At 51.4% G+C, this 27327-nt stretch overlaps 14 non-coding genes across 14 annotated transcripts; all 14 read left to right on the top strand.

Moving 5' to 3' along the window:
• The first annotated feature begins 740 nt into the window (after nucleotides 1-740).
• On the top strand, nucleotides 741-932 carry LOC132811620 (U2 spliceosomal RNA). The gene has a single exon (XR_009643319.1). It is a non-coding gene; the product is annotated as a U2 spliceosomal RNA (small nuclear RNA).
• A 1791-nt stretch (nucleotides 933-2723) lies between these two features.
• LOC132811619 (U2 spliceosomal RNA) lies at nucleotides 2724-2915 on the top strand. The gene has a single exon (XR_009643318.1). It is a non-coding gene; the product is annotated as a U2 spliceosomal RNA (small nuclear RNA).
• A 1798-nt stretch (nucleotides 2916-4713) lies between these two features.
• LOC132811618 (U2 spliceosomal RNA) lies at nucleotides 4714-4905 on the top strand. Its single transcript, XR_009643317.1, has one exon. It is a non-coding gene; the product is annotated as a U2 spliceosomal RNA (small nuclear RNA).
• Nucleotides 4906-6706: 1801 nt separating this feature from the next.
• Nucleotides 6707-6898, top strand: LOC132811616 (U2 spliceosomal RNA). Its single transcript, XR_009643315.1, has one exon. It is a non-coding gene; the product is annotated as a U2 spliceosomal RNA (small nuclear RNA).
• A 1798-nt stretch (nucleotides 6899-8696) lies between these two features.
• LOC132811615 (U2 spliceosomal RNA) lies at nucleotides 8697-8888 on the top strand. Its single transcript, XR_009643314.1, has one exon. It is a non-coding gene; the product is annotated as a U2 spliceosomal RNA (small nuclear RNA).
• A 1812-nt stretch (nucleotides 8889-10700) lies between these two features.
• LOC132811614 (U2 spliceosomal RNA) lies at nucleotides 10701-10892 on the top strand. Its single transcript, XR_009643313.1, has one exon. It is a non-coding gene; the product is annotated as a U2 spliceosomal RNA (small nuclear RNA).
• Nucleotides 10893-12690: 1798 nt separating this feature from the next.
• LOC132811613 (U2 spliceosomal RNA) lies at nucleotides 12691-12882 on the top strand. The gene has a single exon (XR_009643312.1). It is a non-coding gene; the product is annotated as a U2 spliceosomal RNA (small nuclear RNA).
• A 1796-nt stretch (nucleotides 12883-14678) lies between these two features.
• Nucleotides 14679-14870, top strand: LOC132811611 (U2 spliceosomal RNA). Its single transcript, XR_009643311.1, has one exon. It is a non-coding gene; the product is annotated as a U2 spliceosomal RNA (small nuclear RNA).
• A 1798-nt stretch (nucleotides 14871-16668) lies between these two features.
• On the top strand, nucleotides 16669-16860 carry LOC132811610 (U2 spliceosomal RNA). Its single transcript, XR_009643310.1, has one exon. It is a non-coding gene; the product is annotated as a U2 spliceosomal RNA (small nuclear RNA).
• Nucleotides 16861-18656: 1796 nt separating this feature from the next.
• On the top strand, nucleotides 18657-18848 carry LOC132811609 (U2 spliceosomal RNA). The gene has a single exon (XR_009643309.1). It is a non-coding gene; the product is annotated as a U2 spliceosomal RNA (small nuclear RNA).
• A 1791-nt stretch (nucleotides 18849-20639) lies between these two features.
• Nucleotides 20640-20831, top strand: LOC132811608 (U2 spliceosomal RNA). Its single transcript, XR_009643308.1, has one exon. It is a non-coding gene; the product is annotated as a U2 spliceosomal RNA (small nuclear RNA).
• A 1791-nt stretch (nucleotides 20832-22622) lies between these two features.
• On the top strand, nucleotides 22623-22814 carry LOC132811607 (U2 spliceosomal RNA). Its single transcript, XR_009643307.1, has one exon. It is a non-coding gene; the product is annotated as a U2 spliceosomal RNA (small nuclear RNA).
• Nucleotides 22815-24610: 1796 nt separating this feature from the next.
• Nucleotides 24611-24802, top strand: LOC132811606 (U2 spliceosomal RNA). The gene has a single exon (XR_009643306.1). It is a non-coding gene; the product is annotated as a U2 spliceosomal RNA (small nuclear RNA).
• Nucleotides 24803-26602: 1800 nt separating this feature from the next.
• Nucleotides 26603-26794, top strand: LOC132811648 (U2 spliceosomal RNA). The gene has a single exon (XR_009643344.1). It is a non-coding gene; the product is annotated as a U2 spliceosomal RNA (small nuclear RNA).
• Nucleotides 26795-27327: the final 533 nt, after the last annotated feature.

Below are 27327 nucleotides of genomic sequence, written 5' to 3'. Positions count from 1 at the left end.
GCAACTTTTCGGATTGATGCGGAATGCCGAGGAGCGAATCCTGTACGTGAGGGAAACGATGATTGGCATTTATGGGCAAGCTACACCAACACAAGGGGAGGCAATGAATAGGATCTTTCCGTCAAGGCCAACATTTCTCGCCCATGCCGAGATCAGCCTGGTGGTGAGCTGCTCTCTCGAACCGCTGCAGTCCAAGTGCTGTCGGTAGCCCCGCGATGCTGTTTGGGCGGGGATTCCCGATTTTGACCCGGTAACACCGGAGGAACAAGGACATATTTGCAATTCAGGACAGCGAGTGCCTCGGCGGGGGGGAGAACTTGCGAATGGTGGTGTTCCCGTGGATCTGCTGCCGTCATCCTTCGAGGCTGCGTTGGCCATGGGTTTGCAAGGTGCTGCCTGAGGAATTCTGGTGAATCTTGTAGATGCCGGGGGAATGAATGACCCTGCCGCCGCCGCTGTCCCCGATCACCGGGAGAAACCTCTCTGCAGTCGACCTGACGTGCGGTGGCTCCGGCCCGTGCCATCTGATTGGTCGTCAGCGCGACCTACGCGGCTACGTAACAGATGGACAGAAAAGCACGGGGAAAGCACAGCGACTGCTGCAGAGTGATCTTCCGGTCTGGTTGGATATCTTGGAAGGAAGGTAGACGGTAAGGGAATAAAGGAACTTTGAATATCATCAAACTGATGGAAAGGATAGTCGGCAAATATGACCTCCACCGTTGGAGTATTAATGTGCTATCGCTTCTCGGCCTTTTGGCTTGGAATATGTGTAGTTTCTGTTCTTATCAGTTTAATCGCTGATATCTCCCGAAGGTGGGAGTGTTTGTATTAAATGGATTTTTGGAGCAGGGAGATGGCTTAAGGGCTTGCTCTGTCCTCTCCATGTATCAGCCTGGTATTGCAGTGTTTCCAGGAATGGTGCACCCAACGCTTACCCAAGTTCAAAAGCAGGTGAATGCAATGTGAATCTCTTGCCTTTGCTAGTTTGCCGTGTTGATGGCAGTCAGTGATTGTTGCATCTATTGTCTTTTCAGTTGCAGGAAACTATCGTCTTTTGTTACGGGTTTTCTGTCTTATGAACCTGCTCTGCAGTTACCTGATGAAGGTGCAGCACGCTGAAAGCCAGGACAGGGGTAACCCCAACGTGCTACAGGGAACATTCTGGAACCAGGGGCCTGCCAGGAAGGTAACTTGCCAATTTGAATGAATGGATTTGCCCTTGTCTGCCGTTTTGGGCTTCTGCGGTCGTTCTTGGAACGTATCCCACCGATGGTACGGCGGTGGCGGGGGGTGGGGTGACTGCTGTAATTTCAAAGAACCCCGTTGGGCTGAAACCTGGTGTTGTGGGATTTTTAACACAGTCAAATCAGGTTGTGGGATCCCATGACTCAGCCAATGTCAAATGGCTATCAGATCAGCCCCCACAGCCCCTTCCCAACCCCCCCGCCTCCCCCCCCAACCCCGAGGCAACAAATTTATCCTAATATTTTCTTGAACAAGAAAGAAATGTCTTTAGTCTGTTTCCTGAATAGAGTGAAACCCCCATCTCTGTTTGTTTCTTCGCAAACTACTGTACGGAAGCGACCTGCTTTAGTAGCTACGTCTGTACGTAAAGATTATTCACGCAGACGATCGCCCAAGGCTGGAACTGGCTTCAGCTCCCTGGTGCCACCAGGCAGCCGTACTAACCACTGATCCACTGTGCCACCCGTACGATTTGGAACGATTTGTCATCATTTGCGGTGCAAGTAGCGAAACAGTTGTCAGTTTGTCAACTGGGTCGGATTATAATGTTGTCAGCGATCTGCAGCAATGTGAACGGAGATGTCGAATCGAGCTGCTGGTGGTGATGAGGCGCGCTTGCAGCGTGACATGTTTACACGGGGAGATCAGCTCCCTCCCCATTCTCCACAGAGAGTCGGATACAAGTAGAGAGGATATTGAAAGTGGACGATAAAGAAAGGGTGCACGGACGTAATTCGCTTTTCGCAACTTTTCGGATTGATGCGGAATGCCGAGGAGCGAATCCTGTACGTGAGGGAAACGATGATTGGCATTTATGGGCAAGCTACACCAACACAAGGGGAGGCAATGAATAGGATCTTTCCGTCAAGGCCAACATTTCTCGCCCATGCCGAGATCAGCCTGGTGGTGAGCTGCTCTCTCGAACCGCTGCAGTCCAAGTGCTGTCGGTAGCCCCGCGATGCTGTTTGGGCGGGGATTCCCGATTTTGACCCGGTAACACCGGAGGAACAAGGACATATTTGCAATTCAGGACAGCGAGTGCCTCGGCGGGGGGGAGAACTTGCGAATGGTGGTGTTCCCGTGGATCTGCTGCCGTCATCCTTCGAGGCTGCGTTGGCCATGGGTTTGCAAGGTGCTGCCTGAGGAATTCTGGTGAATCTTGTAGATGCCGGGGGAATGAATGACCCTGCCGCCGCCGCTGTCCCCGATCACCGGGAGAAACCTCTCTGCAGTCGACCTGACGTGCGGTGGCTCCGGCCCGTGCCATCTGATTGGTCGTCAGCGCGACCTACGCGGCTACGTAACAGAAAAGCACGGGGAAAGCACAGCGACTGCTGCAGAGTGATCTTCCGGTCTGGTTGGATATCTTGGAAGGAAGGTAGACGGTAAGGGAATAAAGGAACTTTGAATATCATCAAACTGATGGAAAGGATAGTCGGCAAATATGACCTCCACCGTTGGAGTATTAATGTGCTATCGCTTCTCGGCCTTTTGGCTTGGAATATGTGTAGTTTCTGTTCTTATCAGTTTAATCGCTGATATCTCCCGAAGGTGGGAGTGTTTGTATTAAATGGATTTTTGGAGCAGGGAGATGGCTTAAGGGCTTGCTCTGTCCTCTCCATGTATCAGCCTGGTATTGCAGTGTTTCCAGGAATGGTGCACCCAACGCTTACCCAAGTTCAAAAGCAGGTGAATGCAATGTGAATCTCTTGCCTTTGCTAGTTTGCCGTGTTGATGGCAGTCAGTGATTGTTGCATCTATTGTCTTTTCAGTTGCAGGAAACTATCGTCTTTTGTTACGGGTTTTCTGTCTTATGAACCTGCTCTGCAGTTACCTGATGAAGGTGCAGCACGCTGAAAGCCAGGACAGGGGTAACCCCAACGTGCTACAGGGAACATTCTGGAACCAGGGGCCTGCCAGGAAGGTAACTTGCCAATTTGAATGAATGGATTTGCCCTTGTCTGCCGTTTTGGGCTTCTGCGGTCGTTCTTGGAACGTATCCCACCGATGGTACGGCGGTGGCGGGGGGTGGGGTGACTGCTGTAATTTCAAAGAACCCCGTTGGGCTGAAACCTGGTGTTGTGGGATTTTTAACACAGTCAAATCAGGTTGTGGGATCCCATGACTCAGCCAATGTCAAATGGCTATCAGATCAGCCCCCACAGCCCCTTCCCAACCCCCCCGCCTCCCCCCCCACCCCGAGGCAACAAATTTATCCTAATATTTTCTTGAACAAGGAAGAAATGTCTTTAGTCTGTTTCCTGAATAGAGTGAAACCCCCATCTCTGTTTGTTTCTTCGCAAACTACTGTACGGAAGCGACCTGCTTTAGTAGCTACGTCTGTACGTAAAGATTATTCACGCAGACGATCGCCCAAGGCTGGAACTGGCTTCAGCTCCCTGGTGCCACCAGGCAGCCGTACTAACCACTGATCCACTGTGCCACCCGTACGATTTGGAACGATTTGTCATCATTTGCGGTGCAAGTAGCGAAACAGTTGTCAGTTTGTCAACTGGGTCGGATTATAATGTTGTCAGCGATCTGCAGCAATGTGAACGGAGATGTCGAATCGAGCTGCTGGTGGTGATGAGGCGCGCTTGCAGCGTGACATGTTTACACGGGGAGATCAGCTCCCTCCCCATTCTCCACAGAGAGTCGGATACAAGTAGAGAGGATATTGAAAGTGGACGATAAAGAAAGGGTGCACGGACGTAATTCGCTTTTCGCAACTTTTCGGATTGATGCGGAATGCCGAGGAGCGAATCCTGTACGTGAGGGAAACGATGATTGGCATTTATGGGCAAGCTACACCAACACAAGGGGAGGCAATGAATAGGATCTTTCCGTCAAGGCCAACATTTCTCGCCCATGCCGAGATCAGCCTGGTGGTGAGCTGCTCTCTCGAACCGCTGCAGTCCAAGTGCTGTCGGTAGCCCCGCGATGCTGTTTGGGCGGGGATTCCCGATTTTGACCCGGTAACACCGGAGGAACAAGGACATATTTGCAATTCAGGACAGCGAGTGCCTCGGCGGGGGGGAGAACTTGCGAATGGTGGTGTTCCCGTGGATCTGCTGCCGTCATCCTTCGAGGCTGCGTTGGCCATGGGTTTGCAAGGTGCTGCCTGAGGAATTCTGGTGAATCTTGTAGATGCCGGGGGAATGAATGACCCTGCCGCCGCCGCTGTCCCCGATCACCGGGAGAAACCTCTCTGCAGTCGACCTGACGTGCGGTGGCTCCGGCCCGTGCCATCTGATTGGTCGTCAGCGCGACCTACGCGGCTACGTAACAGATGGACAGAAAAGCACGGGGAAAGCACAGCGACTGCTGCAGAGTGATCTTCCGGTCTGGTTGGATATCTTGGAAGGAAGGTAGACGGTAAGGGAATAAAGGAACTTTGAATATCATCAAACTGATGGAAAGGATAGTCGGCAAATATGACCTCCACCGTTGGAGTATTAATGTGCTATCGCTTCTCGGCCTTTTGGCTTGGAATATGTGTAGTTTCTGTTCTTATCAGTTTAATCGCTGATATCTCCCGAAGGTGGGAGTGTTTGTATTAAATGGATTTTTGGAGCAGGGAGATGGCTTAAGGGCTTGCTCTGTCCTCTCCATGTATCAGCCTGGTATTGCAGTGTTTCCAGGAATGGTGCACCCAACGCTTACCCAAGTTCAAAAGCAGGTGAATGCAATGTGAATCTCTTGCCTTTGCTAGTTTGCCGTGTTGATGGCAGTCAGTGATTGTTGCATCTATTGTCTTTTCAGTTGCAGGAAACTATCGTCTTTTGTTACGGGTTTTCTGTCTTATGAACCTGCTCTGCAGTTACCTGATGAAGGTGCAGCACGCTGAAAGCCAGGACAGGGGTAACCCCAACGTGCTACAGGGAACATTCTGGAACCAGGGGCCTGCCAGGAAGGTAACTTGCCAATTTGAATGAATGGATTTGCCCTTGTCTGCCGTTTTGGGCTTCTGCGGTCGTTCTTGGAACGTATCCCACCGATGGTACGGCGGTGGCGGGGGGTGGGGTGACTGCTGTAATTTCAAAGAACCCCGTTGGGCTGAAACCTGGTGTTGTGGGATTTTTAACACAGTCAAATCAGGTTGTGGGATCCCATGACTCAGCCAATGTCAAATGGCTATCAGATCAGCCCCCACAGCCCCTTCCCAACCCCCCCGCCTCCCCCCCCAACCCCGAGGCAACAAATTTATCCTAATATTTTCTTGAACAAGAAAGAAATGTCTTTGGTCTGTTTCCTGAATAGAGTGAAACCCCCATCTCTGTTTGTTTCTTCGCAAACTACTGTACGGAAGCGACCTGCTTTAGTAGCTACGTCTGTACGTAAAGATTATTCACGCAGACGATCGCCCAAGGCTGGAACTGGCTTCAGCTCCCTGGTGCCACCAGGCAGCCGTACTAACCACTGATCCACTGTGCCACCCGTACGATTTGGAACGATTTGTCATCATTTGCGGTGCAAGTAGCGAAACAGTTGTCAGTTTGTCAACTGGGTCGGATTATAATGTTGTCAGCGATCTGCAGCAATGTGAACGGAGATGTCGAATCGAGCTGCTGGTGGTGATGAGGCGCGCTTGCAGCGTGACATGTTTACACGGGGAGATCAGCTCCCTCCCCATTCTCCACAGAGAGTCGGATACAAGTAGAGAGGATATTGAAAGTGGACGATAAAGAAAGGGTGCACGGACGTAATTCGCTTTTCGCAACTTTTCGGATTGATGCGGAATGCCGAGGAGCGAATCCTGTACGTGAGGGAAACGATGATTGGCATTTATGGGCAAGCTACACCAACACAAGGGGAGGCAATGAATAGGATCTTTCCGTCAAGGCCAACATTTCTCGCCCATGCCGAGATCAGCCTGGTGGTGAGCTGCTCTCTCGAACCGCTGCAGTCCAAGTGCTGTCGGTAGCCCCGCGATGCTGTTTGGGCGGGGATTCCCGATTTTGACCCGGTAACACCGGAGGAACAAGGACATATTTGCAATTCAGGACAGCGAGTGCCTCGGCGGGGGGGAGAACTTGCGAATGGTGGTGTTCCCGTGGATCTGCTGCCGTCATCCTTCGAGGCTGCGTTGGCCATGGGTTTGCAAGGTGCTGCCTGAGGAATTCTGGTGAATCTTGTAGATATGATGCCGGGGGAATGAATGACCCTGCCGCCGCCGCTGTCCCCGATCACCGGGAGAAACCTCTCTGCAGTCGACCTGACGTGCGGTGGCTCCGGCCCGTGCCATCTGATTGGTCGTCAGCGCGACCTACGCGGCTACGTAACAGAACAGAAAAGCACGGGGAAAGCACAGCGACTGCTGCAGAGTGATCTTCCGGTCTGGTTGGATATCTTGGAAGGAAGGTAGACGGTAAGGGAATAAAGGAACTTTGAATATCATCAAACTGATGGAAAGGATAGTCGGCAAATATGACCTCCACCGTTGGAGTATTAATGTGCTATCGCTTCTCGGCCTTTTGGCTTGGAATATGTGTAGTTTCTGTTCTTATCAGTTTAATCGCTGATATCTCCCGAAGGTGGGAGTGTTTGTATTAAATGGATTTTTGGAGCAGGGAGATGGCTTAAGGGCTTGCTCTGTCCTCTCCATGTATCAGCCTGGTATTGCAGTGTTTCCAGGAATGGTGCACCCAACGCTTACCCAAGTTCAAAAGCAGGTGAATGCAATGTGAATCTCTTGCCTTTGCTAGTTTGCCGTGTTGATGGCAGTCAGTGATTGTTGCATCTATTGTCTTTTCAGTTGCAGGAAACTATCGTCTTTTGTTACGGGTTTTCTGTCTTATGAACCTGCTCTGCAGTTACCTGATGAAGGTGCAGCACGCTGAAAGCCAGGACAGGGGTAACCCCAACGTGCTACAGGGAACATTCTGGAACCAGGGGCCTGCCAGGAAGGTAACTTGCCAATTTGAATGAATGGATTTGCCCTTGTCTGCCGTTTTGGGCTTCTGCGGTCGTTCTTGGAACGTATCCCACCGATGGTACGGCGGTGGCGGGGGGTGGGGTGACTGCTGTAATTTCAAAGAACCCCGTTGGGCTGAAACCTGGTGTTGTGGGATTTTTAACACAGTCAAATCAGGTTGTGGGATCCCATGACTCAGCCAATGTCAAATGGCTATCAGATCAGCCCCCACAGCCCCTTCCCAACCCCCCGCCTCCCCCCCCACCCCCGAGGCAACAAATTTATCCTAATATTTTCTTGAACAAGGAAGAAATGTCTTTAGTCTGTTTCCTGAATAGAGTGAAACCCCCATCTCTGTTTGTTTCTTCGCAAACTACTGTACGGAAGCGACCTGCTTTAGTAGCTACGTCTGTACGTAAAGATTATTCACGCAGACGATCGCCCAAGGCTGGAACTGGCTTCAGCTCCCTGGTGCCACCAGGCAGCCGTACTAACCACTGATCCACTGTGCCACCCGTACGATTTGGAACGATTTGTCATCATTTGCGGTGCAAGTAGCGAAACAGTTGTCAGTTTGTCAACTGGGTCGGATTATAATGTTGTCAGCGATCTGCAGCAATGTGAACGGAGATGTCGAATCGAGCTGCTGGTGGTGATGAGGCGCGCTTGCAGCGTGACATGTTTACACGGGGAGATCAGCTCCCTCCCCATTCTCCACAGAGAGTCGGATACAAGTAGAGAGGATATTGAAAGTGGACGATAAAGAAAGGGTGCACGGACGTAATTCGCTTTTCGCAACTTTTCGGATTGATGCGGAATGCCGAGGAGCGAATCCTGTACGTGAGGGAAACGATGATTGGCATTTATGGGCAAGCTACACCAACACAAGGGGAGGCAATGAATAGGATCTTTCCGTCAAGGCCAACATTTCTCGCCCATGCCGAGATCAGCCTGGTGGTGAGCTGCTCTCTCGAACCGCTGCAGTCCAAGTGCTGTCGGTAGCCCCGCGATGCTGTTTGGGCGGGGATTCCCGATTTTGACCCGGTAACACCGGAGGAACAAGGACATATTTGCAATTCAGGACAGCGAGTGCCTCGGCGGGGGGGAGAACTTGCGAATGGTGGTGTTCCCGTGGATCTGCTGCCGTCATCCTTCGAGGCTGCGTTGGCCATGGGTTTGCAAGGTGCTGCCTGAGGAATTCTGGTGAATCTTGTAGATGCCGGGGGAATGAATGACCCTGCCGCCGCCGCTGTCCCCGATCACCGGGAGAAACCTCTCTGCAGTCGACCTGACGTGCGGTGGCTCCGGCCCGTGCCATCTGATTGGTCGTCAGCGCGACCTACGCGGCTACGTAACAGATGGACAGAAAAGCACGGGGAAAGCACAGCGACTGCTGCAGAGTGATCTTCCGGTCTGGTTGGATATCTTGGAAGGAAGGTAGACGGTAAGGGAATAAAGGAACTTTGAATATCATCAAACTGATGGAAAGGATAGTCGGCAAATATGACCTCCACCGTTGGAGTATTAATGTGCTATCGCTTCTCGGCCTTTTGGCTTGGAATATGTGTAGTTTCTGTTCTTATCAGTTTAATCGCTGATATCTCCCGAAGGTGGGAGTGTTTGTATTAAATGGATTTTTGGAGCAGGGAGATGGCTTAAGGGCTTGCTCTGTCCTCTCCATGTATCAGCCTGGTATTGCAGTGTTTCCAGGAATGGTGCACCCAACGCTTACCCAAGTTCAAAAGCAGGTGAATGCAATGTGAATCTCTTGCCTTTGCTAGTTTGCCGTGTTGATGGCAGTCAGTGATTGTTGCATCTATTGTCTTTTCAGTTGCAGGAAACTATCGTCTTTTGTTACGGGTTTTCTGTCTTATGAACCTGCTCTGCAGTTACCTGATGAAGGTGCAGCACGCTGAAAGCCAGGACAGGGGTAACCCCAACGTGCTACAGGGAACATTCTGGAACCAGGGGCCTGCCAGGAAGGTAACTTGCCAATTTGAATGAATGGATTTGCCCTTGTCTGCCGTTTTGGGCTTCTGCGGTCGTTCTTGGAACGTATCCCACCGATGGTACGGCGGTGGCGGGGGGTGGGGTGACTGCTGTAATTTCAAAGAACCCCGTTGGGCTGAAACCTGGTGTTGTGGGATTTTTAACACAGTCAAATCAGGTTGTGGGATCCCATGACTCAGCCAATGTCAAATGGCTATCAGATCAGCCCCCACAGCCCCTTCCCAACCCCCCCGCCTCCCCCCCCAACCCCGAGGCAACAAATTTATCCTAATATTTTCTTGAACAAGAAAGAAATGTCTTTGGTCTGTTTCCTGAATAGAGTGAAACCCCCATCTCTGTTTGTTTCTTCGCAAACTACTGTACGGAAGCGACCTGCTTTAGTAGCTACGTCTGTACGTAAAGATTATTCACGCAGACGATCGCCCAAGGCTGGAACTGGCTTCAGCTCCCTGGTGCCACCAGGCAGCCGTACTAACCACTGATCCACTGTGCCACCCGTACGATTTGGAACGATTTGTCATCATTTGCGGTGCAAGTAGCGAAACAGTTGTCAGTTTGTCAACTGGGTCGGATTATAATGTTGTCAGCGATCTGCAGCAATGTGAACGGAGATGTCGAATCGAGCTGCTGGTGGTGATGAGGCGCGCTTGCAGCGTGACATGTTTACACGGGGAGATCAGCTCCCTCCCCATTCTCCACAGAGAGTCGGATACAAGTAGAGAGGATATTGAAAGTGGACGATAAAGAAAGGGTGCACGGACGTAATTCGCTTTTCGCAACTTTTCGGATTGATGCGGAATGCCGAGGAGCGAATCCTGTACGTGAGGGAAACGATGATTGGCATTTATGGGCAAGCTACACCAACACAAGGGGAGGCAATGAATAGGATCTTTCCGTCAAGGCCAACATTTCTCGCCCATGCCGAGATCAGCCTGGTGGTGAGCTGCTCTCTCGAACCGCTGCAGTCCAAGTGCTGTCGGTAGCCCCGCGATGCTGTTTGGGCGGGGATTCCCGATTTTGACCCGGTAACACCGGAGGAACAAGGACATATTTGCAATTCAGGACAGCGAGTGCCTCGGCGGGGGGGAGAACTTGCGAATGGTGGTGTTCCCGTGGATCTGCTGCCGTCATCCTTCGAGGCTGCGTTGGCCATGGGTTTGCAAGGTGCTGCCTGAGGAATTCTGGTGAATCTTGTAGATGCCGGGGGAATGAATGACCCTGCCGGGGGAATGAATGACCCTGCCGCCGCCGCTGTCCCCGATCACCGGGAGAAACCTCTCTGCAGTCGACCTGACGTGCGGTGGCTCCGGCCCGTGCCATCTGATTGGTCGTCAGCGCGACCTACGCGGCTACGTAACAGAAAACCACGGGGAAAGCACAGCGACTGCTGCAGAGTGATCTTCCGGTCTGGTTGGATATCTTGGAAGGAAGGTAGACGGTAAGGGAATAAAGGAACTTTGAATATCATCAAACTGATGGAAAGGATAGTCGGCAAATATGACCTCCACCGTTGGAGTATTAATGTGCTATCGCTTCTCGGCCTTTTGGCTTGGAATATGTGTAGTTTCTGTTCTTATCAGTTTAATCGCTGATATCTCCCGAAGGTGGGAGTGTTTGTATTAAATGGATTTTTGGAGCAGGGAGATGGCTTAAGGGCTTGCTCTGTCCTCTCCATGTATCAGCCTGGTATTGCAGTGTTTCCAGGAATGGTGCACCCAACGCTTACCCAAGTTCAAAAGCAGGTGAATGCAATGTGAATCTCTTGCCTTTGCTAGTTTGCCGTGTTGATGGCAGTCAGTGATTGTTGCATCTATTGTCTTTTCAGTTGCAGGAAACTATCGTCTTTTGTTACGGGTTTTCTGTCTTATGAACCTGCTCTGCAGTTACCTGATGAAGGTGCAGCACGCTGAAAGCCAGGACAGGGGTAACCCCAACGTGCTACAGGGAACATTCTGGAACCAGGGGCCTGCCAGGAAGGTAACTTGCCAATTTGAATGAATGGATTTGCCCTTGTCTGCCGTTTTGGGCTTCTGCGGTCGTTCTTGGAACGTATCCCACCGATGGTACGGCGGTGGCGGGGGGTGGGGTGACTGCTGTAATTTCAAAGAACCCCGTTGGGCTGAAACCTGGTGTTGTGGGATTTTTAACACAGTCAAATCAGGTTGTGGGATCCCATGACTCAGCCAATGTCAAATGGCTATCAGATCAGCCCCCACAGCCCCTTCCCAACCCCCCCGCCTCCCCCCCCACCCCGAGGCAACAAATTTATCCTAATATTTTCTTGAACAAGAAAGAAATGTCTTTGGTCTGTTTCCTGAATAGAGTGAAACCCCCATCTCTGTTTGTTTCTTCGCAAACTACTGTACGGAAGCGACCTGCTTTAGTAGCTACGTCTGTACGTAAAGATTATTCACGCAGACGATCGCCCAAGGCTGGAACTGGCTTCAGCTCCCTGGTGCCACCAGGCAGCCGTACTAACCACTGATCCACTGTGCCACCCGTACGATTTGGAACGATTTGTCATCATTTGCGGTGCAAGTAGCGAAACAGTTGTCAGTTTGTCAACTGGGTCGGATTATAATGTTGTCAGCGATCTGCAGCAATGTGAACGGAGATGTCGAATCGAGCTGCTGGTGGTGATGAGGCGCGCTTGCAGCGTGACATGTTTACACGGGGAGATCAGCTCCCTCCCCATTCTCCACAGAGAGTCGGATACAAGTAGAGAGGATATTGAAAGTGGACGATAAAGAAAGGGTGCACGGACGTAATTCGCTTTTCGCAACTTTTCGGATTGATGCGGAATGCCGAGGAGCGAATCCTGTACGTGAGGGAAACGATGATTGGCATTTATGGGCAAGCTACACCAACACAAGGGGAGGCAATGAATAGGATCTTTCCGTCAAGGCCAACATTTCTCGCCCATGCCGAGATCAGCCTGGTGGTGAGCTGCTCTCTCGAACCGCTGCAGTCCAAGTGCTGTCGGTAGCCCCGCGATGCTGTTTGGGTGGGGATTCCCGATTTTGACCCGGTAACACCGGAGGAACAAGGACATATTTGCAATTCAGGACAGCGAGTGCCTCGGCGGGGGGGAGAACTTGCGAATGGTGGTGTTCCCGTGGATCTGCTGCCGTCATCCTTCGAGGCTGCGTTGGCCATGGGTTTGCAAGGTGCTGCCTGAGGAATTCTGGTGAATCTTGTAGATGCCGGGGGAATGAATGACCCTGCCGCCGCCGCTGTCCCCGATCACCGGGAGAAACCTCTCTGCAGTCGACCTGACGTGCGGTGGCTCCGGCCCGTGCCATCTGATTGGTCGTCAGCGCGACCTACGCGGCTACGTAACAGATGGACAGAAAAGCACGGGGAAAGCACAGCGACTGCTGCAGAGTGATCTTCCGGTCTGGTTGGATATCTTGGAAGGAAGGTAGACGGTAAGGGAATAAAGGAACTTTGAATATCATCAAACTGATGGAAAGGATAGTCGGCAAATATGACCTCCACCGTTGGAGTATTAATGTGCTATCGCTTCTCGGCCTTTTGGCTTGGAATATGTGTAGTTTCTGTTCTTATCAGTTTAATCGCTGATATCTCCCGAAGGTGGGAGTGTTTGTATTAAATGGATTTTTGGAGCAGGGAGATGGCTTAAGGGCTTGCTCTGTCCTCTCCATGTATCAGCCTGGTATTGCAGTGTTTCCAGGAATGGTGCACCCAACGCTTACCCAAGTTCAAAAGCAGGTGAATGCAATGTGAATCTCTTGCCTTTGCTAGTTTGCCGTGTTGATGGCAGTCAGTGATTGTTGCATCTATTGTCTTTTCAGTTGCAGGAAACTATCGTCTTTTGTTACGGGTTTTCTGTCTTATGAACCTGCTCTGCAGTTACCTGATGAAGGTGCAGCACGCTGAAAGCCAGGACAGGGGTAACCCCAACGTGCTACAGGGAACATTCTGGAACCAGGGGCCTGCCAGGAAGGTAACTTGCCAATTTGAATGAATGGATTTGCCCTTGTCTGCCGTTTTGGGCTTCTGCGGTCGTTCTTGGAACGTATCCCACCGATGGTACGGCGGTGGCGGGGGGTGGGGTGACTGCTGTAATTTCAAAGAACCCCGTTGGGCTGAAACCTGGTGTTGTGGGATTTTTAACACAGTCAAATCAGGTTGTGGGATCCCATGACTCAGCCAATGTCAAATGGCTATCAGATCAGCCCCCACAGCCCCTTCCCAACCCCCCCGCCTCCCCCCCCAACCCCGAGGCAACAAATTTATCCTAATATTTTCTTGAACAAGAAAGAAATGTCTTTGGTCTGTTTCCTGAATAGAGTGAAACCCCCATCTCTGTTTGTTTCTTCGCAAACTACTGTACGGAAGCGACCTGCTTTAGTAGCTACGTCTGTACGTAAAGATTATTCACGCAGACGATCGCCCAAGGCTGGAACTGGCTTCAGCTCCCTGGTGCCACCAGGCAGCCGTACTAACCACTGATCCACTGTGCCACCCGTACGATTTGGAACGATTTGTCATCATTTGCGGTGCAAGTAGCGAAACAGTTGTCAGTTTGTCAACTGGGTCGGATTATAATGTTGTCAGCGATCTGCAGCAATGTGAACGGAGATGTCGAATCGAGCTGCTGGTGGTGATGAGGCGCGCTTGCAGCGTGACATGTTTACACGGGGAGATCAGCTCCCTCCCCATTCTCCACAGAGAGTCGGATACAAGTAGAGAGGATATTGAAAGTGGACGATAAAGAAAGGGTGCACGGACGTAATTCGCTTTTCGCAACTTTTCGGATTGATGCGGAATGCCGAGGAGCGAATCCTGTACGTGAGGGAAACGATGATTGGCATTTATGGGCAAGCTACACCAACACAAGGGGAGGCAATGAATAGGATCTTTCCGTCAAGGCCAACATTTCTCGCCCATGCCGAGATCAGCCTGGTGGTGAGCTGCTCTCTCGAACCGCTGCAGTCCAAGTGCTGTCGGTAGCCCCGCGATGCTGTTTGGGCGGGGATTCCCGATTTTGACCCGGTAACACCGGAGGAACAAGGACATATTTGCAATTCAGGACAGCGAGTGCCTCGGCGGGGGGGAGAACTTGCGAATGGTGGTGTTCCCGTGGATCTGCTGCCGTCATCCTTCGAGGCTGCGTTGGCCATGGGTTTGCAAGGTGCTGCCTGAGGAATTCTGGTGAATCTTGTAGATGCCGGGGGAATGAATGACCCTGCCGCCGCCGCTGTCCCCGATCACCGGGAGAAACCTCTCTGCAGTCGACCTGACGTGCGGTGGCTCCGGCCCGTGCCATCTGATTGGTCGTCAGCGCGACCTACGCGGCTACGTAACAGAACAGAAAAGCACGGGGAAAGCACAGCGACTGCTGCAGAGTGATCTTCCGGTCTGGTTGGATATCTTGGAAGGAAGGTAGACGGTAAGGGAATAAAGGAACTTTGAATATCATCAAACTGATGGAAAGGATAGTCGGCAAATATGACCTCCACCGTTGGAGTATTAATGTGCTATCGCTTCTCGGCCTTTTGGCTTGGAATATGTGTAGTTTCTGTTCTTATCAGTTTAATCGCTGATATCTCCCGAAGGTGGGAGTGTTTGTATTAAATGGATTTTTGGAGCAGGGAGATGGCTTAAGGGCTTGCTCTGTCCTCTCCATGTATCAGCCTGGTATTGCAGTGTTTCCAGGAATGGTGCACCCAACGCTTACCCAAGTTCAAAAGCAGGTGAATGCAATGTGAATCTCTTGCCTTTGCTAGTTTGCCGTGTTGATGGCAGTCAGTGATTGTTGCATCTATTGTCTTTTCAGTTGCAGGAAACTATCGTCTTTTGTTACGGGTTTTCTGTCTTATGAACCTGCTCTGCAGTTACCTGATGAAGGTGCAGCACGCTGAAAGCCAGGACAGGGGTAACCCCAACGTGCTACAGGGAACATTCTGGAACCAGGGGCCTGCCAGGAAGGTAACTTGCCAATTTGAATGAATGGATTTGCCCTTGTCTGCCGTTTTGGGCTTCTGCGGTCGTTCTTGGAACGTATCCCACCGATGGTACGGCGGTGGCGGGGGGTGGGGTGACTGCTGTAATTTCAAAGAACCCCGTTGGGCTGAAACCTGGTGTTGTGGGATTTTTAACACAGTCAAATCAGGTTGTGGGATCCCATGACTCAGCCAATGTCAAATGGCTATCAGATCAGCCCCCACAGCCCCTTCCCAACCCCCCCGCCTCCCCCCCCACCCCGAGGCAACAAATTTATCCTAATATTTTCTTGAACAAGAAAGAAATGTCTTTAGTCTGTTTCCTGAATAGAGTGAAACCCCCATCTCTGTTTGTTTCTTCGCAAACTACTGTACGGAAGCGACCTGCTTTAGTAGCTACGTCTGTACGTAAAGATTATTCACGCAGACGATCGCCCAAGGCTGGAACTGGCTTCAGCTCCCTGGTGCCACCAGGCAGCCGTACTAACCACTGATCCACTGTGCCACCCGTACGATTTGGAACGATTTGTCATCATTTGCGGTGCAAGTAGCGAAACAGTTGTCAGTTTGTCAACTGGGTCGGATTATAATGTTGTCAGCGATCTGCAGCAATGTGAACGGAGATGTCGAATCGAGCTGCTGGTGGTGATGAGGCGCGCTTGCAGCGTGACATGTTTACACGGGGAGATCAGCTCCCTCCCCATTCTCCACAGAGAGTCGGATACAAGTAGAGAGGATATTGAAAGTGGACGATAAAGAAAGGGTGCACGGACGTAATTCGCTTTTCGCAACTTTTCGGATTGATGCGGAATGCCGAGGAGCGAATCCTGTACGTGAGGGAAACGATGATTGGCATTTATGGGCAAGCTACACCAACACAAGGGGAGGCAATGAATAGGATCTTTCCGTCAAGGCCAACATTTCTCGCCCATGCCGAGATCAGCCTGGTGGTGAGCTGCTCTCTCGAACCGCTGCAGTCCAAGTGCTGTCGGTAGCCCCGCGATGCTGTTTGGGCGGGGATTCCCGATTTTGACCCGGTAACACCGGAGGAACAAGGACATATTTGCAATTCAGGACAGCGAGTGCCTCGGCGGGGGGGAGAACTTGCGAATGGTGGTGTTCCCGTGGATCTGCTGCCGTCATCCTTCGAGGCTGCGTTGGCCATGGGTTTGCAAGGTGCTGCCTGAGGAATTCTGGTGAATCTTGTAGATGCCGGGGGAATGAATGACCCTGCCGCCGCCGCTGTCCCCGATCACCGGGAGAAACCTCTCTGCAGTCGACCTGACGTGCGGTGGCTCCGGCCCGTGCCATCTGATTGGTCGTCAGCGCGACCTACGCGGCTACGTAACAGATGGACAGAAAAGCACGGGGAAAGCACAGCGACTGCTGCAGAGTGATCTTCCGGTCTGGTTGGATATCTTGGAAGGAAGGTAGACGGTAAGGGAATAAAGGAACTTTGAATATCATCAAACTGATGGAAAGGATAGTCGGCAAATATGACCTCCACCGTTGGAGTATTAATGTGCTATCGCTTCTCGGCCTTTTGGCTTGGAATATGTGTAGTTTCTGTTCTTATCAGTTTAATCGCTGATATCTCCCGAAGGTGGGAGTGTTTGTATTAAATGGATTTTTGGAGCAGGGAGATGGCTTAAGGGCTTGCTCTGTCCTCTCCATGTATCAGCCTGGTATTGCAGTGTTTCCAGGAATGGTGCACCCAACGCTTACCCAAGTTCAAAAGCAGGTGAATGCAATGTGAATCTCTTGCCTTTGCTAGTTTGCCGTGTTGATGGCAGTCAGTGATTGTTGCATCTATTGTCTTTTCAGTTGCAGGAAACTATCGTCTTTTGTTACGGGTTTTCTGTCTTATGAACCTGCTCTGCAGTTACCTGATGAAGGTGCAGCACGCTGAAAGCCAGGACAGGGGTAACCCCAACGTGCTACAGGGAACATTCTGGAACCAGGGGCCTGCCAGGAAGGTAACTTGCCAATTTGAATGAATGGATTTGCCCTTGTCTGCCGTTTTGGGCTTCTGCGGTCGTTCTTGGAACGTATCCCACCGATGGTACGGCGGTGGCGGGGGGTGGGGTGACTGCTGTAATTTCAAAGAACCCCGTTGGGCTGAAACCTGGTGTTGTGGGATTTTTAACACAGTCAAATCAGGTTGTGGGATCCCATGACTCAGCCAATGTCAAATGGCTATCAGATCAGCCCCCACAGCCCCTTCCCAACCCCCCCGCCTCCCCCCCCACCCCGAGGCAACAAATTTATCCTAATATTTTCTTGAACAAGAAAGAAATGTCTTTGGTCTGTTTCCTGAATAGAGTGAAACCCCCATCTCTGTTTGTTTCTTCGCAAACTACTGTACGGAAGCGACCTGCTTTAGTAGCTACGTCTGTACGTAAAGATTATTCACGCAGACGATCGCCCAAGGCTGGAACTGGCTTCAGCTCCCTGGTGCCACCAGGCAGCCGTACTAACCACTGATCCACTGTGCCACCCGTACGATTTGGAACGATTTGTCATCATTTGCGGTGCAAGTAGCGAAACAGTTGTCAGTTTGTCAACTGGGTCGGATTATAATGTTGTCAGCGATCTGCAGCAATGTGAACGGAGATGTCGAATCGAGCTGCTGGTGGTGATGAGGCGCGCTTGCAGCGTGACATGTTTACACGGGGAGATCAGCTCCCTCCCCATTCTCCACAGAGAGTCGGATACAAGTAGAGAGGATATTGAAAGTGGACGATAAAGAAAGGGTGCACGGACGTAATTCGCTTTTCGCAACTTTTCGGATTGATGCGGAATGCCGAGGAGCGAATCCTGTACGTGAGGGAAACGATGATTGGCATTTATGGGCAAGCTACACCAACACAAGGGGAGGCAATGAATAGGATCTTTCCGTCAAGGCCAACATTTCTCGCCCATGCCGAGATCAGCCTGGTGGTGAGCTGCTCTCTCGAACCGCTGCAGTCCAAGTGCTGTCGGTAGCCCCGCGATGCTGTTTGGGCGGGGATTCCCGATTTTGACCCGGTAACACCGGAGGAACAAGGACATATTTGCAATTCAGGACAGCGAGTGCCTCGGGGGGGGGGAGAACTTGCGAATGGTGGTGTTCCCGTGGATCTGCTGCCGTCATCCTTCGAGGCTGCGTTGGCCATGGGTTTGCAAGGTGCTGCCTGAGGAATTCTGGTGAATCTTTGATGAATGATGCCGGGGGAATGAATGACCCTGCCGCCGCCGCTGTCCCCGATCACCGGGAGAAACCTCTCTGCAGTCGACCTGACGTGCGGTGGCTCCGGCCCGTGCCATCTGATTGGTCGTCAGCGCGACCTACGCGGCTACGTAACAGAAAAAAAGCGGGGAAAGCACAGCGACTGCTGCAGAGTGATCTTCCGGTCTGGTTGGATATCTTGGAAGGAAGGTAGACGGTAAGGGAATAAAGGAACTTTGAATATCATCAAACTGATGGAAAGGATAGTCGGCAAATATGACCTCCACCGTTGGAGTATTAATGTGCTATCGCTTCTCGGCCTTTTGGCTTGGAATATGTGTAGTTTCTGTTCTTATCAGTTTAATCGCTGATATCTCCCGAAGGTGGGAGTGTTTGTATTAAATGGATTTTTGGAGCAGGGAGATGGCTTAAGGGCTTGCTCTGTCCTCTCCATGTATCAGCCTGGTATTGCAGTGTTTCCAGGAATGGTGCACCCAACGCTTACCCAAGTTCAAAAGCAGGTGAATGCAATGTGAATCTCTTGCCTTTGCTAGTTTGCCGTGTTGATGGCAGTCAGTGATTGTTGCATCTATTGTCTTTTCAGTTGCAGGAAACTATCGTCTTTTGTTACGGGTTTTCTGTCTTATGAACCTGCTCTGCAGTTACCTGATGAAGGTGCAGCACGCTGAAAGCCAGGACAGGGGTAACCCCAACGTGCTACAGGGAACATTCTGGAACCAGGGGCCTGCCAGGAAGGTAACTTGCCAATTTGAATGAATGGATTTGCCCTTGTCTGCCGTTTTGGGCTTCTGCGGTCGTTCTTGGAACGTATCCCACCGATGGTACGGCGGTGGCGGGGGGTGGGGTGACTGCTGTAATTTCAAAGAACCCCGTTGGGCTGAAACCTGGTGTTGTGGGATTTTTAACACAGTCAAATCAGGTTGTGGGATCCCATGACTCAGCCAATGTCAAATGGCTATCAGATCAGCCCCCACAGCCCCTTCCCAACCCCCGCCTCCCCCCCCACCCCGAGGCAACAAATTTATCCTAATATTTTCTTGAACAAGGAAGAAATGTCTTTAGTCTGTTTCCTGAATAGAGTGAAACCCCCATCTCTGTTTGTTTCTTCGCAAACTACTGTACGGAAGCGACCTGCTTTAGTAGCTACGTCTGTACGTAAAGATTATTCACGCAGACGATCGCCCAAGGCTGGAACTGGCTTCAGCTCCCTGGTGCCACCAGGCAGCCGTACTAACCACTGATCCACTGTGCCACCCGTACGATTTGGAACGATTTGTCATCATTTGCGGTGCAAGTAGCGAAACAGTTGTCAGTTTGTCAACTGGGTCGGATTATAATGTTGTCAGCGATCTGCAGCAATGTGAACGGAGATGTCGAATCGAGCTGCTGGTGGTGATGAGGCGCGCTTGCAGCGTGACATGTTTACACGGGGAGATCAGCTCCCTCCCCATTCTCCACAGAGAGTCGGATACAAGTAGAGAGGATATTGAAAGTGGACGATAAAGAAAGGGTGCACGGACGTAATTCGCTTTTCGCAACTTTTCGGATTGATGCGGAATGCCGAGGAGCGAATCCTGTACGTGAGGGAAACGATGATTGGCATTTATGGGCAAGCTACACCAACACAAGGGGAGGCAATGAATAGGATCTTTCCGTCAAGGCCAACATTTCTCGCCCATGCCGAGATCAGCCTGGTGGTGAGCTGCTCTCTCGAACCGCTGCAGTCCAAGTGCTGTCGGTAGCCCCGCGATGCTGTTTGGGCGGGGATTCCCGATTTTGACCCGGTAACACCGGAGGAACAAGGACATATTTGCAATTCAGGACAGCGAGTGCCTCGGCGGGGGGGAGAACTTGCGAATGGTGGTGTTCCCGTGGATCTGCTGCCGTCATCCTTCGAGGCTGCGTTGGCCATGGGTTTGCAAGGTGCTGCCTGAGGAATTCTGGTGAATCTTGTAGATGCCGGGGGAATGAATGACCCTGCCGCCGCCGCTGTCCCCGATCACCGGGAGAAACCTCTCTGCAGTCGACCTGACGTGCGGTGGCTCCGGCCCGTGCCATCTGATTGGTCGTCAGCGCGACCTACGCGGCTACGTATGGACAGAAAAGCACGGGGAAAGCACAGCGACTGCTGCAGAGTGATCTTCCGGTCTGGTTGGATATCTTGGAAGGAAGGTAGACGGTAAGGGAATAAAGGAACTTTGAATATCATCAAACTGATGGAAAGGATAGTCGGCAAATATGACCTCCACCGTTGGAGTATTAATGTGCTATCGCTTCTCGGCCTTTTGGCTTGGAATATGTGTAGTTTCTGTTCTTATCAGTTTAATCGCTGATATCTCCCGAAGGTGGGAGTGTTTGTATTAAATGGATTTTTGGAGCAGGGAGATGGCTTAAGGGCTTGCTCTGTCCTCTCCATGTATCAGCCTGGTATTGCAGTGTTTCCAGGAATGGTGCACCCAACGCTTACCCAAGTTCAAAAGCAGGTGAATGCAATGTGAATCTCTTGCCTTTGCTAGTTTGCCGTGTTGATGGCAGTCAGTGATTGTTGCATCTATTGTCTTTTCAGTTGCAGGAAACTATCGTCTTTTGTTACGGGTTTTCTGTCTTATGAACCTGCTCTGCAGTTACCTGATGAAGGTGCAGCACGCTGAAAGCCAGGACAGGGGTAACCCCAACGTGCTACAGGGAACATTCTGGAACCAGGGGCCTGCCAGGAAGGTAACTTGCCAATTTGAATGAATGGATTTGCCCTTGTCTGCCGTTTTGGGCTTCTGCGGTCGTTCTTGGAACGTATCCCACCGATGGTACGGCGGTGGCGGGGGGTGGGGTGACTGCTGTAATTTCAAAGAACCCCGTTGGGCTGAAACCTGGTGTTGTGGGATTTTTAACACAGTCAAATCAGGTTGTGGGATCCCATGACTCAGCCAATGTCAAATGGCTATCAGATCAGCCCCCACAGCCCCTTCCCAACCCCCCCGCCTCCCCCCCCAACCCCGAGGCAACAAATTTATCCTAATATTTTCTTGAACAAGAAAGAAATGTCTTTGGTCTGTTTCCTGAATAGAGTGAAACCCCCATCTCTGTTTGTTTCTTCGCAAACTACTGTACGGAAGCGACCTGCTTTAGTAGCTACGTCTGTACGTAAAGATTATTCACGCAGACGATCGCCCAAGGCTGGAACTGGCTTCAGCTCCCTGGTGCCACCAGGCAGCCGTACTAACCACTGATCCACTGTGCCACCCGTACGATTTGGAACGATTTGTCATCATTTGCGGTGCAAGTAGCGAAACAGTTGTCAGTTTGTCAACTGGGTCGGATTATAATGTTGTCAGCGATCTGCAGCAATGTGAACGGAGATGTCGAATCGAGCTGCTGGTGGTGATGAGGCGCGCTTGCAGCGTGACATGTTTACACGGGGAGATCAGCTCCCTCCCCATTCTCCACAGAGAGTCGGATACAAGTAGAGAGGATATTGAAAGTGGACGATAAAGAAAGGGTGCACGGACGTAATTCGCTTTTCGCAACTTTTCGGATTGATGCGGAATGCCGAGGAGCGAATCCTGTACGTGAGGGAAACGATGATTGGCATTTATGGGCAAGCTACACCAACACAAGGGGAGGCAATGAATAGGATCTTTCCGTCAAGGCCAACATTTCTCGCCCATGCCGAGATCAGCCTGGTGGTGAGCTGCTCTCTCGAACCGCTGCAGTCCAAGTGCTGTCGGTAGCCCCGCGATGCTGTTTGGGCGGGGATTCCCGATTTTGACCCGGTAACACCGGAGGAACAAGGACATATTTGCAATTCAGGACAGCGAGTGCCTCGGCGCGGGGGAGAACTTGCGAATGGTGGTGTTCCCGTGGATCTGCTGCCGTCATCCTTCGAGGCTGCGTTGGCCATGGGTTTGCAAGGTGCTGCCTGAGGAATTCTGGTGAATCTTGTAGATGCCGGGGGAATGAATGACCCTGCCGCCGCCGCTGTCCCCGATCACCGGGAGAAACCTCTCTGCAGTCGACCTGACGTGCGGTGGCTCCGGCCCGTGCCATCTGATTGGTCGTCAGCGCGACCTACGCGGCTACGTAACAGAAAAGCACGGGGAAAGCACAGCGACTGCTGCAGAGTGATCTTCCGGTCTGGTTGGATATCTTGGAAGGAAGGTAGACGGTAAGGGAATAAAGGAACTTTGAATATCATCAAACTGATGGAAAGGATAGTCGGCAAATATGACCTCCACCGTTGGAGTATTAATGTGCTATCGCTTCTCGGCCTTTTGGCTTGGAATATGTGTAGTTTCTGTTCTTATCAGTTTAATCGCTGATATCTCCCGAAGGTGGGAGTGTTTGTATTAAATGGATTTTTGGAGCAGGGAGATGGCTTAAGGGCTTGCTCTGTCCTCTCCATGTATCAGCCTGGTATTGCAGTGTTTCCAGGAATGGTGCACCCAACGCTTACCCAAGTTCAAAAGCAGGTGAATGCAATGTGAATCTCTTGCCTTTGCTAGTTTGCCGTGTTGATGGCAGTCAGTGATTGTTGCATCTATTGTCTTTTCAGTTGCAGGAAACTATCGTCTTTTGTTACGGGTTTTCTGTCTTATGAACCTGCTCTGCAGTTACCTGATGAAGGTGCAGCACGCTGAAAGCCAGGACAGGGGTAACCCCAACGTGCTACAGGGAACATTCTGGAACCAGGGGCCTGCCAGGAAGGTAACTTGCCAATTTGAATGAATGGATTTGCCCTTGTCTGCCGTTTTGGGCTTCTGCGGTCGTTCTTGGAACGTATCCCACCGATGGTACGGCGGTGGCGGGGGGTGGGGTGACTGCTGTAATTTCAAAGAACCCCGTTGGGCTGAAACCTGGTGTTGTGGGATTTTTAACACAGTCAAATCAGGTTGTGGGATCCCATGACTCAGCCAATGTCAAATGGCTATCAGATCAGCCCCCACAGCCCCTTCCCAACCCCCCCCCCTCCCCCCCACCCCGAGGCAACAAATTTATCCTAATATTTTCTTGAACAAGAAAGAAATGTCTTTAGTCTGTTTCCTGAATAGAGTGAAACCCCCATCTCTGTTTGTTTCTTCGCAAACTACTGTACGGAAGCGACCTGCTTTAGTAGCTACGTCTGTACGTAAAGATTATTCACGCAGACGATCGCCCAAGGCTGGAACTGGCTTCAGCTCCCTGGTGCCACCAGGCAGCCGTACTAACCACTGATCCACTGTGCCACCCGTACGATTTGGAACGATTTGTCATCATTTGCGGTGCAAGTAGCGAAACAGTTGTCAGTTTGTCAACTGGGTCGGATTATAATGTTGTCAGCGATCTGCAGCAATGTGAACGGAGATGTCGAATCGAGCTGCTGGTGGTGATGAGGCGCGCTTGCAGCGTGACATGTTTACACGGGGAGATCAGCTCCCTCCCCATTCTCCACAGAGAGTCGGATACAAGTAGAGAGGATATTGAAAGTGGACGATAAAGAAAGGGTGCACGGACGTAATTCGCTTTTCGCAACTTTTCGGATTGATGCGGAATGCCGAGGAGCGAATCCTGTACGTGAGGGAAACGATGATTGGCATTTATGGGCAAGCTACACCAACACAAGGGGAGGCAATGAATAGGATCTTTCCGTCAAGGCCAACATTTCTCGCCCATGCCGAGATCAGCCTGGTGGTGAGCTGCTCTCTCGAACCGCTGCAGTCCAAGTGCTGTCGGTAGCCCCGCGATGCTGTTTGGGCGGGGATTCCCGATTTTGACCCGGTAACACCGGAGGAACAAGGACATATTTGCAATTCAGGACAGCGAGTGCCTCGGCGGGGGGAGAACTTGCGAATGGTGGTGTTCCCGTGGATCTGCTGCCGTCATCCTTCGAGGCTGCGTTGGCCATGGGTTTGCAAGGTGCTGCCTGAGGAATTCTGGTGAATCTTGTAGATGCCGGGGGAATGAATGACCCTGCCGCCGCCGCTGTCCCCGATCACCGGGAGAAACCTCTCTGCAGTCGACCTGACGTGCGGTGGCTCCGGCCCGTGCCATCTGATTGGTCGTCAGCGCGACCTACGCGGCTACGTAACAGATGGACAGAAAAGCACGGGGAAAGCACAGCGACTGCTGCAGAGTGATCTTCCGGTCTGGTTGGATATCTTGGAAGGAAGGTAGACGGTAAGGGAATAAAGGAACTTTGAATATCATCAAACTGATGGAAAGGATAGTCGGCAAATATGACCTCCACCGTTGGAGTATTAATGTGCTATCGCTTCTCGGCCTTTTGGCTTGGAATATGTGTAGTTTCTGTTCTTATCAGTTTAATCGCTGATATCTCCCGAAGGTGGGAGTGTTTGTATTAAATGGATTTTTGGAGCAGGGAGATGGCTTAAGGGCTTGCTCTGTCCTCTCCATGTATCAGCCTGGTATTGCAGTGTTTCCAGGAATGGTGCACCCAACGCTTACCCAAGTTCAAAAGCAGGTGAATGCAATGTGAATCTCTTGCCTTTGCTAGTTTGCCGTGTTGATGGCAGTCAGTGATTGTTGCATCTATTGTCTTTTCAGTTGCAGGAAACTATCGTCTTTTGTTACGGGTTTTCTGTCTTATGAACCTGCTCTGCAGTTACCTGATGAAGGTGCAGCACGCTGAAAGCCAGGACAGGGGTAACCCCAACGTGCTACAGGGAACATTCTGGAACCAGGGGCCTGCCAGGAAGGTAACTTGCCAATTTGAATGAATGGATTTGCCCTTGTCTGCCGTTTTGGGCTTCTGCGGTCGTTCTTGGAACGTATCCCACCGATGGTACGGCGGTGGCGGGGGGTGGGGTGACTGCTGTAATTTCAAAGAACCCCGTTGGGCTGAAACCTGGTGTTGTGGGATTTTTAACACAGTCAAATCAGGTTGTGGGATCCCATGACTCAGCCAATGTCAAATGGCTATCAGATCAGCCCCCACAGCCCCTTCCCAACCCCCCCGCCTCCCCCCCCACCCCCGAGGCAACAAATTTATCCTAATATTTTCTTGAACAAGGAAGAAATGTCTTTAGTCTGTTTCCTGAATAGAGTGAAACCCCCATCTCTGTTTGTTTCTTCGCAAACTACTGTACGGAAGCGACCTGCATTAGTAGCTACGTCTGTACGTAAAGATTATTCACGCAGACGATCGCCCAAGGCTGGAACTGGCTTCAGCTCCCTGGTGCCACCAGGCAGCCGTACTAACCACTGATCCACTGTGCCACCCGTACGATTTGGAACGATTTGTCATCATTTGCGGTGCAAGTAGCGAAACAGTTGTCAGTTTGTCAACTGGGTCGGATTATAATGTTGTCAGCGATCTGCAGCAATGTGAACGGAGATGTCGAATCGAGCTGCTGGTGGTGATGAGGCGCGCTTGCAGCGTGACATGTTTACACGGGGAGATCAGCTCCCTCCCCATTCTCCACAGAGAGTCGGATACAAGTAGAGAGGATATTGAAAGTGGACGATAAAGAAAGGGTGCACGGACGTAATTCGCTTTTCGCAACTTTTCGGATTGATGCGGAATGCCGAGGAGCGAATCCTGTACGTGAGGGAAACGATGATTGGCATTTATGGGCAAGCTACACCAACACAAGGGGAGGCAATGAATAGGATCTTTCCGTCAAGGCCAACATTTCTCGCCCATGCCGAGATCAGCCTGGTGGTGAGCTGCTCTCTCGAACCGCTGCAGTCCAAGTGCTGTCGGTAGCCCCGCGATGCTGTTTGGGCGGGGATTCCCGATTTTGACCCGGTAACACCGGAGGAACAAGGACATATTTGCAATTCAGGACAGCGAGTGCCTCGGCGGGGGGGGAGAACTTGCGAATGGTGGTGTTCCCGTGGATCTGCTGCCGTCATCCTTCGAGGCTGCGTTGGCCATGGGTTTGCAAGGTGCTGCCTGAGGAATTCTGGTGAATCTTGTAGATGCCGGGGGAATGAATGACCCTGCCGCCGCCGCTGTCCCCGATCACCGGGAGAAACCTCTCTGCAGTCGACCTGACGTGCGGTGGCTCCGGCCCGTGCCATCTGATTGGTCGTCAGCGCGACCTACGCGGCTACGTAACAGATGGACAGAAAAGCACGGGGAAAGCACAGCGACTGCTGCAGAGTGATCTTCCGGTCTGGTTGGATATCTTGGAAGGAAGGTAGACGGTAAGGGAATAAAGGAACTTTGAATATCATCAAACTGATGGAAAGGATAGTCGGCAAATATGACCTCCACCGTTGGAGTATTAATGTGCTATCGCTTCTCGGCCTTTTGGCTTGGAATATGTGTAGTTTCTGTTCTTATCAGTTTAATCGCTGATATCTCCCGAAGGTGGGAGTGTTTGTATTAAATGGATTTTTGGAGCAGGGAGATGGCTTAAGGGCTTGCTCTGTCCTCTCCATGTATCAGCCTGGTATTGCAGTGTTTCCAGGAATGGTGCACCCAACGCTTACCCAAGTTCAAAAGCAGGTGAATGCAATGTGAATCTCTTGCCTTTGCTAGTTTGCCGTGTTGATGGCAGTCAGTGATTGTTGCATCTATTGTCTTTTCAGTTGCAGGAAACTATCGTCTTTTGTTACGGGTTTTCTGTCTTATGAACCTGCTCTGCAGTTACCTGATGAAGGTGCAGCACGCTGAAAGCCAGGACAGGGGTAACCCCAACGTGCTACAGGGAACATTCTGGAACCAGGGGCCTGCCAGGAAGGTAACTTGCCAATTTGAATGAATGGATTTGCCCTTGTCTGCCGTTTTGGGCTTCTGCGGTCGTTCTTGGAACGTATCCCCCCGATGGTACGGCGGTGGGGGGGGTGGGGTGACTGCTGTAATTTCAAAGAACCCCGTTGGGCTGAAACCTGGTGTTGTGGGATTTTTAACACAGTCAAATCAGGTTGTGGGATCCCATGACTCAGCCAATGTCAAATGGCTATCAGATCAGCCCCCACAGCCCCTTCCCAACCCCCCGCCTCCCCCCCCAACCCCG

This window comes from Hemiscyllium ocellatum, unplaced genomic scaffold, assembly GCF_020745735.1.
Source record: "Hemiscyllium ocellatum isolate sHemOce1 unplaced genomic scaffold, sHemOce1.pat.X.cur. scaffold_2242_pat_ctg1, whole genome shotgun sequence".
Classification (NCBI taxonomy): domain Eukaryota; kingdom Metazoa; phylum Chordata; class Chondrichthyes; order Orectolobiformes; family Hemiscylliidae; genus Hemiscyllium; species Hemiscyllium ocellatum.
The sequence above is the reverse complement of the archived record's forward strand: the minus strand, read 5'-3'. Positions and strand labels throughout refer to the sequence as shown.